Source organism: Saccopteryx bilineata, chromosome 9 (assembly GCF_036850765.1).
Source record: "Saccopteryx bilineata isolate mSacBil1 chromosome 9, mSacBil1_pri_phased_curated, whole genome shotgun sequence".
NCBI classification, from domain to species: domain Eukaryota; kingdom Metazoa; phylum Chordata; class Mammalia; order Chiroptera; family Emballonuridae; genus Saccopteryx; species Saccopteryx bilineata.
In genome coordinates this window covers 47,350,984-47,362,201 of record NC_089498.1, presented here as the reverse complement: position 1 = coordinate 47,362,201, position 11,218 = coordinate 47,350,984, and the positions used below count along the sequence as shown (strand labels likewise).

The 11,218-nt window shown below is 42.9% G+C and overlaps 1 pseudogene; it reads right to left on the bottom strand.

Moving 5' to 3' along the window:
* Positions 1 to 1,831: 1,831 nt before the first annotated feature.
* LOC136313623 (urotensin-2 receptor-like) lies at positions 1,832 to 9,463 on the bottom strand (annotated as a pseudogene).
* Positions 9,464 to 11,218: the final 1,755 nt, after the last annotated feature.

Genomic DNA, 11,218 nt, shown 5'->3' with positions numbered 1-11,218 from the left:
CCTGAGAATATCTGAGAGGGGACTTGAGAGTTTGGTGAAACTCAATATAAAAAACTGAAGGATTTTGCTGAGGGTCCTGTGCCGGGGTCCAGCCCTGTGGTTGATCCAGGGGTCCCGCAGGAAGAGACAGTGTCAGCAAGAAACGAGTGAGAGAGCCAAATTCTTTAGCATTAACTACCAGGCATCTCTGCCGATGGCTAGTACAGCTTTATTTTTATACACTAAATTACAATGACATGTTATGCAGAATACATCGATTAATAGTTGTTTTTGCTACAATATGGGTAAATATTCTAGGAACAGGTTAGTACATTTCTATAAGCTATAAATCAGGCAGTAAGCCATTCTAAGTACAGTTATACAATACTTGAGCAGCTGCAACAATATTTGCGCAAGCTTTATTGTCAATATTGATTAATAACTCTACCTTACCTAATGGCCTATTGTCTAGTAAAATTGTATTTGTCTACTATATTCATGTACTAGTTAAGTTTTAACTTTATTTTTCTCAGAGTGTTTCACTACCTGAAGGTCACGTATGTAAGAGGAATGAAAAGTTTTTCTATTCTTCTACAATGTGAAAAGGCTGGGGGGGGGGTTAAGTAGTGGATTAGGTGAAAGCTGAAAGGTGCTTTTGTGTTTAGCTACTGTTTCCTACCTATTCATAAGTCACAATCTATTTTTCCCTAATGTGATTTATAGGAGGGAGTTTTTCCACAGACTTAGCCCCTTTTGGGGGGATATTATAGCCAGCCTCCTATGTCTTTGGGCCTAGGCAAGGGGGTTTATAAGCTTTTCTGTGGAACTCACACCCTCTGTCTCATATCCAGAGAAATTGCTATGAATCTGCAGGGAAAGCACAGTGCTATTATTCCTGTGCCATAAATTATAGCACACACCCAGAAAAGGGGGCGATGAAAAACCAAATTATTTCAAGAAGTTCAAGGAGGAAGTATCATTGTGCCTCTTCTTTTATTTTTGTATTTTTCTGAAGCTGGAAATGGGGAGGAAGTCAGACAGACTCCCGCATGCGCCTGACCGGGATCCACCCGGAACGCCCACCAGGGGGCAATGCTCTGCCCATCCGGGGCTTCGCTCTGTTGCCACCAGAGCCACTCTAGCGCCCGAGGCAGAGGCCATGGAGCCATCCCCAGTGCCCGGGCCATCTTTGCTCCAATGGAGCCTTGGCTGCGGGAGGGGAAGAGAGAGACAGAGAGGAAGGAGAGGGGGAGGGGTGGAGAAGCAGATGGGCGCCTCTCCTGTGTGCCCTGGCCGGGAATCAAACACCGGACTCCTGCATGCCAGGCCGACGCTCTACCACTGAGCCAACCAGCCAGGGCCCTTCATTGTGCCTCTTCTTTGCTGTGACTGTGTCATCCAGCAGCTGTTGATCTTCTTTGCTGTGACTATGTCAACCAGCAACTGTTGATCAACTTCTGACAGTCCTGGGTGTTGAAGAGCATCTAGAAAAAGTATGAGTGCTCAAGAGTCTGGGATGGATTAGAATTCTTTGAGAGTGGGGGGTGGGGTAGGTCTCAGAGGCAGGTCCTCCAGGTAAGGTTGTACAGTTATTCACTGCACGTTACTGGCTAAGGGAGTTGATCCAGCCTGCACTCCACTCACAAAGCAAAGGAGGAAAGGAGGCCTCTTGCTAATTCACACCCTGTTACACCTTTTGTTAATTCACACCCCTGCAGAGCAGTGGTGAGAAGGCAGTCTGAGGGATTCTATACAGGTTTTAAAGGTCCAGGATATATTTAAAGGTCCAGGAGCCATATGAGGTGCTTAGGATTTTGGAGCAAAATCTAAAGAGGGGGAGTCCTAAGGGTGTTCACAGTCCATCCAGACAATCTACAGGCTGCTTCACGTTGTTTCCCTGGTGCAGGTAGTTGTAAATGTCGCTGTTCTCTACTCCTGGATATAAGGTTTGGCCCCCAGTGGCAATTTCCCACATTGTCACTTCAAAGGACCACTGTGGAAAGCAGAGGAGAGAGAATTAAAGTGTCATTCCTTTACAAAGAGACCCACAGCACATATTTATGTGCACATGTGGACATAGCTTTTTTGTGGGTGCACCACAGCTATTCACAGAATCAGTTTGACACAAGTACACACTCATAGAGATAACTTTTGTGCACACACTCAACCATGTACACATTTACACACTTAATGGACACATGGCCTCATGTATTACACTCTACACCCTGGCTATACACACCTATACATATTTACCAGTTCCCCTAAACTAAACTGTCCACATGTCCTATGTAGAACCTGCCACCATGCACATGTGGTCCTGTACACATAGTCTCAGCATGTCTACACCACTGTTCATAGTCACCCACCATACCACACCATGGTAACCCCTGTCAACAGGCCCCCATGAGACCAGGTGCAGTGTGAGATGATTGAGCCACACCCTCCACTGTTTCCCACTCCTGTCAAAGTTGCACCTACCACATTGCTCTTGCTGATATAGATGCATGTAGTACTCCAGCCTACTGGGAACTACCAGTGTGGCACGGAAGAAACATTCTCAAGACACAAACTTATGTCAAGAGGAAAAGAGGGGGAGGCCTACCAAGGGAGGCAAAGAAGACCTCTTGAATTTTCTTCTCCCTTAGCTTTTATTGATCGGAAACAGAACAGAGGTAAGAGGGTTACAAAGGGGAAAACCAAGTGATAAGGGGGAAAAATGACTAATGACTGTTTTGCTGACATGGAAAAAGGGCTAATTTGGGTCAGCACATTCTTTTTTGTTGTTGTTGTTAATTAACAAGCCCAAAGGAAGGGGCAATTTAGAACCTCTAGGCTAATTTTCTATAGCTTGTTCACATGCATTCCTTTGTGTCTGCAAAAAAGATTACTTATTCATACAGCTTCTTGGTGTTTACATCCAAGAGACATTCACTCTGGGCTTTTAACTAAAGTTCCTCAATTCATGTCATAGAGGGCTCAAGGTTAGGTGGGTGATTTCCTACATCTCCCCTTTTTTGTTTTAGTAAAGATTAACAGAGAGGAAGATAGGTAGTTGTAGTGGAAGGTAAAGATCAAGCATAGAGAGAAACAAGTTTTTAGGGGTTTACAGACATTTCTGTATTTTGTAAAAGTTCTTTAGCACACCTGGGTAGATGTTTCAAAGTGTCCCAGGTGATGATGTCAGGTGCTCCCTGGGTGCTTGGAAGTGAGTTAAGTGTCATTCTTTTAAGGATTCATTTCCAAAGATGGATTTATTATCAGCTTCTGGACCTCTGGAACCAGGTTGCTTTCTAGAGCCTAATGTCAATTCATGATAAGGCTTCATGTTTCTCCTTCATCAGCATTCAAAGAGGACCTGTTGATAACAAAATTGGAATATATCCTCACCCCCAAGTTAGTGATTTGATTGGATTCTGCCACTCATGGCCAGTTAATATTCCAGTACAACATGAGAGGTGTAGGCCATTGCTTGGCTGATATAACATGCCTCTCGGCAGCAGTAAGTCTAGAGGAGAAAACATTCAAGAAATTAAGAGTAAAATAAGCCTTATACAATTGTTCTTGTGGGGTGAGTCTCTCCTCTTGATTCCCCCTTTTTTGTTTGTTAAGATAGGTTTTTAAGGTGAGGTGAACGCATTCAATACAGGCATGTCCTGTTGGATTTTAAGAGATACCTATAACATTGAATATCCCAGTTTTGTAAAGCTATTTGGAATGTCTTAGAAATATAGTAAGGGCAATTATCTGTTTTAATTACTTCAGGGCATCCAGGAATGAAGATGGACTCTAAGAGGTGAGAAATAGCATGATGTGCTGCTTCCCTGGTAGGAGATGTAACATGGATCATGGCTGAATGAGACTCTATACCAGGGGTCCCCAAACTATGGCCCGCGGGCTGCATGCGGCCCCCTGAGGTCATTTATCCGGCCCCCCGCCACGCTTCCAGAAGGGGCACCTCTTTCATTGGTGGTCAGTGAGAGGAGCATAGTTCTCATTGAAATACTGGTCAGTTTGTTGATTTAAATTTACTTGTTCTTTATTTTAAATATTGGATTTGTTCCTGTTTTGTCTTTTTACTTTAAAATAAGATATGTGCAGTGTGCATAGGGATTTGTTCATAGTTTTTTTTATAGTCCGGCCCTCCAACAGTCTGAGGGACAGTGAACTGGCCCCCTGTGTAAAAAGTTTGGGGACCCCTGCTCTATACAATAAAGAAGAGTCCATAAATATTTCTTCTGCTTGTTTACATTACCTGGTTGTAGTAGAGATAGCCCTTGTCCAGGGAGGGAGCCCTTTCTTTACCAAAATCAAGTTACTGACTATAATATTTTATAGGTCTATGATAATCTCCATGTTCTTTATGTAAACTTGATTTTAGTAATAAAAACTTGGAACCTAATTGAGACAATAGCCAATCAAACCCAAAACTCCTATAAGGTGCTTTGTTTCTGAAAGATGGGATTCCTCTGAGTTTCCAGGGTTAATTAGTAGCCAATTTTTAAATGTGTGATATCGCAAGTATTTCACTAAAGGTAGAGAATCAAAGCTTGTCCTAGAGCATCAAGTATTGTAGTAAGGTACCAAAAAGCTACATAATTAACATTAATAGTTTAGGAAGCTTAAAGAACATTTTATTAATTTGGGCTAGGCATGCAGAGAGATTTTTGTAGATGTGGTTTTTATACTTGTGTGATTAGCACCAACTCAGGATGGCTGATAGCATTGTATTGTAAATGAAGAGGAAAAGGAGATTTAGATTCCCATCCTTCCCCCCACACCTGTGAGGAAGCAGGTAAATAGCTAGCCAGGTGCAGGAAGGGAAAGTTTGAAAAAACTTTTCTTTATTTAATGAGCCATTTGCAGGCATTTTATCCCCTAGCACCATGGAAACCACCCCTCCCCTCTTGAAAGCATGTAATTAATGTATATATCTTTAAACAAAGGAGTGTCAAATAAACACTAGAAAATTTAGGAATAATTTTTAATATGTGAAATAATATCTTTGCTATTGTAAGTTTTAATGTATAGAAATGTTTTTCTAGGTCCTATAAACAAATATTGTAAGCTTGCTAATGAATTATGTCCCATCCCCCTCCTCCTTCTTTCTGCCAATCTGTGTGTGTGTGAACAAAGGTATATAAACTGCCAAAGGGCTGGGCCTAGGGCTCGCACATGATTTGGGTTTTCAGGCTGCCCCATGTAAGCCATATGTGGCTGCCATATTTAATAAATCTCCTCCTTTAATAAATCTCTTCAAAATTCATCTGGGCTTGGTGTCTCTACATAAACTCACAGAATTAAGGTACAGGTACTTTACAACAGTACCTTATGTATGAATTGGATTAGAGTAAAATCTCTGAAAAATTCAGCACTATTCAAATCGGGTTTTAGTATCTAAGATGATAGGTGGGACTCTTCGAATATCCCTGGGGCATTACTGTGTAACTAAACTTGTAACCTTCCAAGGTAAAAGCAAAGAGATATCCCTGTCTTTTTATTTTATAAACATGCTCAAACAGGCATTACATGACTACTATAATTGAAAAATAGTCAATCCACAGGAATAACTGGCAATAGATTATGTATATTTGAAACCACAGGATGTCCGGAATAACAATCTTATTTATAGCTTTGAGATTTTGTATAAATCTATTTTACTGGAAAGTTAGAATTACAAGGGTTTGTACATAGAATTATAGATGCATGCCTTTTCAAGTAATCTATTATAATGGTCTTAATTTCAGCTTATAGTGTTATAAAGTAGCATACCTTAATTCTGCAGGTTATGTAGAGACACCAAGGCAGGATACAGAAGAAATTTTAGGAGGAGATTTATTAATAAGCTGGCTACATATGACTTACATGGGGTATAGCTAACCCAAATCATGTCGTACCCAATATAGCCCTGAGGCTAATTATATAAACTCGATCCCATACAGGTTGGGAGGAAAAAGAGTGGGAACATGACACAATAGTCAATTATTAACAAGCTTACAACATTTGTTTATAGGATTTATTAAAAGGAAAAAAACATTCCTACATATTAAAACTTACAAGGTAACACAATAGCGACAAATGTTGTTTTACATATCAATACAGTAGCAATAAATATTGTTTTACATATCAAAGACATTCCCAAATATTTTAGTGTCTATCCCCCATCCCTATCACCAGAGCAAAACGGTTAGTTTAGGATAAGGAGAGAGGCCAAATGAAAATAATCTTGGAAACCTAATAAGCTAGTCCCTGCTTGTTTAGTATATAAGTTTTTATACATATAAAAGATTTTAAAAGGGTTAATTATTAGAGGGCATATAAAATGTTACAGAATGCAGGTTTTTTAAGCAAGGGGGAGTGGGCTCGTGATCCCTTTGTCTAGAGGTATACATCACTCTTAGGACTCCAGGAGGGGAGAAAGAGTTAAAATCTGTGTAGGCTATGTAAACATTGTCTCCTAAAGCAGTGGTCCCCAACCCCTGGGCCACGAACTGGTACCAGTCCGTGGGCCATTTGGTACCGGTCTGCAGAGAAAGAATAAATAACTTACATTATTTCTATTTTATTTATATTTAAGTCTGAAGGATGTTTTATTTTTTTTAAAATGACCAGATTCCCTCTGTTACATTCGTCTAAGACTCAGTCTTGATGCATGTCTTGGTCACGTGATACATTTATCTGTCCCACCCTAAAGGTCATTTTGTGAAACTATTTTCTGACATTTAACTGGTCTGTGGCCCAAAAAAGGTTGGGGACCACTGTCCTAAAGGATCTTATTGAAGGGGAAGAGGAAGTTCTTTGTTGTCTAGCAAGTAGTAGCCTCAGTCCATCCAGAGAACTATAAACTATGATTAGTTACTAACATTTGCCCCTTTAATCTCTTTCTCTGGGATTTTTTTTTTCTTTTCAGAAAGGAAGGGTAGGGGGACCTGACTCTTCCTTCTAAAATACTAATATTAATGTTTGCAATTCTTTGGCACCTTATCACATTCCCCACTGGTTTTATATCCTGAGTCAAATTCTTGACTTGTTTTAATGAGGTGCATGAGGTTTTTGAGTAGGCAGGGGCTTGAATCTAAGGCTAGGATTAGTGATCTGCAGATCCTGTAAATAGGATCATCAGCCTATAACATACAACAGATATTTAACAGGTAGACTTGATGTTTTCATGAACAGTAATACAGTGTACTGAAGAAATAAATGCTACTGATTAATTTCTTACAACCTGTACAAACCTTCTGCAACTTACATAAAATTAACTGGCTTTTATAACAACTTACTTTCTTCTTTTCTCTTTCAAAAGTATTTCTATACTTTATACCTTTTATTATTAGAACTATACAATTCCTTTGTAGACAGAACTCTTAATTTGAAAAAATCGTAACCTTTAGTGACAACTAAGCTGGCAGTAAGTAATTTTTCTTTAAATATATTTCCTTTTGGAAATATTCTCCCTCTAAGTAGCCAGTATTCATAGGTTAAATATAAGCACATATATATTTTCCATTTACCTTCTAGCAAAGGGACTTATACCTCCCTTCTGTTTGACTCATAGCAGTATATGCATCAAACCTTAAGACAACTTGTTCTGGCTTTCCTTTTACCTCAGTTTCCCTCCCTCCCCAAAGTCTAATTAAAAGTAGGTCCTCAGTGAGTTTCTTCAGGCATTAGTCATGCATAGACCAGCCAGCTTCTGGTTTGTGGCTGGAGCAGGGTATGCTGTCCTTCTTAGGGTCAACTTACAAGGGTTGGCAGGGTCAGTCTCTGCTGTCCATGAGGGTGTCTCTGCTGGGACTGCAGGCTTCAACCTGCTGTGGTGGACCCAGGAGGGTATACCTTCTACCTTGGCAGCAGTGGAAGTGTTCAGGATCACAGTGTGTGGACCCATCCACATGGGAGTCAGTCCTCAGGTGATGTACTTCTTTACCCAGACTGAGTCCCCAGACTGGAAAATATATACCAGATCTCCTGGCAGTGTCAGAAGCACCTCTTGGACAATCTTTTGAACAGCCTGTTGAGTAATCTGCAGACCCTATAAGTACTTAAGGAAGGAGTGGTCACTTATTTTAGCTTTATCTCTTCTCTGAGTTTTGGTAGTAAGGGAGGGGAGGTTCTGGGATGACAGAGCTGAAATGAGCAATGGGGATGGCAACTGAGCTGCCCCACAGATGGGATAGCAAGAAAATTTCTGGAAGAGGAAGGAGGAAGAGAGCTGTCAGCAGAGTTTGTGGAGGGTTGGGAGGAGCTTCAGGGAGTGGCTTCTACTCTGAGGCCTCCCTGTAAGACTCCAGCTATGGCCACCTCACCCCAGCACCCACCTGGAGGCTGGAACACTCAGGGACAGACCCCCCCCCCGGTGCCTCCTGGGACAGGCTAATGCACTCAGTGACTTGCTGGCTACTGGAGGACAACAAGTGGCCAAAGGCATGTTGGGAGCAGGTGGGGCACTGCCAGAAGTCTTGGGTGCACAGGCCCACTGGTGCTCCTGCCATGGGGTGAGCACTGGTGGAAGTCATGGTAGTTCTTGGTGAGCAGTGTGTAGAGAAAGGGGTTGATGCAACTGATGGCGTAAGTGAGGCAAGTGGTCAAGTAGTTGATGATGTGTGAGCTGCAGTGTGGGAGCTACTGGGCGCCAAGGTACTGGGACAGCAGCTGCCATATCCAGAAGGGCATGAAGCATGCCCAGAAGAGCAGCACAATGCCCAGGATGAGGTGCAGCATTCTGGGGTTGGGCAGCCACCATGTCTGTGAAAATGAGGCCTGCTGCAAAAGCCAGCAGGCCCAGACCAGGTACATGTAGAGCAGCTGATGACCACGCCAGGCCCCAAAATGCTGGTCCCAAAGAGCAGTGTCAGGTAGGCACGGTGGGTGCTCTGACTCCAGGCTGGCAGGCTGAGACTCTTGTGTTCCCTGTGGACCAGCTAGGTAGCCAGCATTATGGGCAGCACCAGCAGCAGTGCCAGGAGCCATGTGTCAAGTGCCAGGACCTTGTGGTAGCCCTCGGAGCGCTATGTGGTGTCCAGTGGTCTTAGCATTGCAGCATAGCACTCATTGCTCATGGCAGTTAGGGTGAAGATGCTGGCATGCATGGTCAGGAAGTCCAGGCTAAAGAGGACACAGCAACCCATGTCTCCAAAGTGCCACTCCTTGGTGATGTAGGTGGTTACAATAAAAGGGATGCTGAGCAGGTAGAGCAGGTCGGCCAGCACCAGGTTGACAACATAGACATATATGGAGGCCGAAGCGTGCAGGAAGTGGCACATGACTACCAGAGTGTACACATTGCCTACCACACTCACCCACGCCCATCACCAAGAGCACTGCCCCCATGGCACCCGTGGCCACCAGGTCCTCCAGGGCGCTGGGTTATCAGGCTGGCTTACGAGCTGTTGAGGGATGCGTTGGGGTGGCTGGATGATTTGGGCACAGGGCTGCCTGTCATAGCTAGCACAGGGAACCTGCTTGCAGGCTCTGGGCTCAGGGCCATCTTTGCTGCATCACACTGGACTTGAGGCTGGGGTGTGCTGCAACAGGGGCATCTGTGGGTGACAAGCTTATCCTCGGTCACCGAACAGCAGGTGGAGCTTCCATGACCGCACTTCCACAAAAGTTCACCTTGCTCTGTACTGAGCAAAAAAAGAGGGTTGAGCTCTGTATGACCAGGTCCTGGTCATTGCTGCTGCCTGCCCAGCTGCCAGTTAGGAATGTGCTAAGTAAGGCCTCACACTGGTTTTAATAACCCAGGAAGCAGGTGCCAGGAAAGGGGGCCCCGGGGGATGCTGAGTGGTGCGCCAGGGGAAGGCAGTGCAGAATCGAGGGGAAGACAGGATCAAAGAAAAGATAGTGCTGTCGGCACTGGAGGTGCAAGAGGGGGTGTACCTCACCCTAAGGAGGGCCAAGGGGAGTAAGGTGGGCCACTTTTTACCAGTTTTAAAAACTATTTGTTAAAATTTTCTTTCTGTTCGATTCATGCATTCTACCTGCCCTGAACTGGGCCTGTAGGCACAATGTAATTCCAATTAATATTGAATGCCTTTTCTTACTAGCTGTGAGATCTTGGATACAAATGCAGGCCCATCATTAAACCCAATATTAATGGGCAAGTTAAATCTGGGAATAATTTCATATAGCAGTTTCTTAACAATTGTTACTGCGGTCTCATTTTTAGTAGTAAAAGCTCTTACCTATTTGTCAATTACTTTAGTAAAATCTATTTCTAAATATTCACCTGGGAAATTTTCTCTCTCCCTGTTTCTTTTATAATTTCTTTACTTTGCTTAGTATTTATTTGGACACAGACTAGACACTCGGAAATTATGCCTTCTGCAGTAGATTCTAAGTCTGGCTTTTTGAATTCTTCCTTCTTATTCTTAGTTGTCCCTTTCCTGATGGAAAAATCTTTTTCTAATTGATTGCAAACAAACAAACAAACAAACAAAAAAACAAATCAAAAACAAACTTTGGCAACAAGGGTTTCAGTAAACTTACTAAAATTTCCTTAAAACCCCACTGGTTTTAGGGCTACCTTATTGGTAGTATCATCAGCTACTTGGTTTTTCTTGAGTTTCTAGGGAGTCCCCCTCTTTTGGTGCCCTGAACAGTGGATGATGCCTACTATTTCAGGGGATCAGGCTCCTGCATTGTTGGGGTGAGGGTTTGAGCTTCACCTTTGTTAGTTCTTAAGCCTTCTCCTGATGGCCCCTCTTTGACTGTGTCTGTCTTAGGTTGTTCCTGCCTTCAGGAATCTTACCCATCTTTGGCTAACCAGCCATCTTAGGGGCCAAACAGAGTTATGTGAGTGAGGGAGGAGCAATGTCCTTTCCAAACTGCTTTTAGCAGCTGATGTTTCTATTTTTTTAAAAAACTTATAATACATTTCCTTTCTAATATCTAGAGCTGAATGCTATGTAAAGGCTAAGTTGATTGCCTTAGCATCTTCTGGCACCTCTAGGTCTAGAGGTGCATAGACTCTGTAAGCTTTCCATAGTCCAAGAAAGCTATGAGGGTCTTCTGAGGATCCTGAATAACTTCTGAAACCTTAGACAAACTTATGGTTCTTTTTCTTAGTATCTTCTCTGATCCTGGCTAACAGAAACTGGTGGAAAGTGTCCAAACCTTCCTCACTTGCTTGGGTGTTAGGGTCCCACTTAGGCCAGGCAACCAGAAACATTTTCTTGAGGTGGTCTCGGTTGTCCTACATTGGGCAGCATATGTACAGTACAGATTCTTTTTTTTTTTTTTT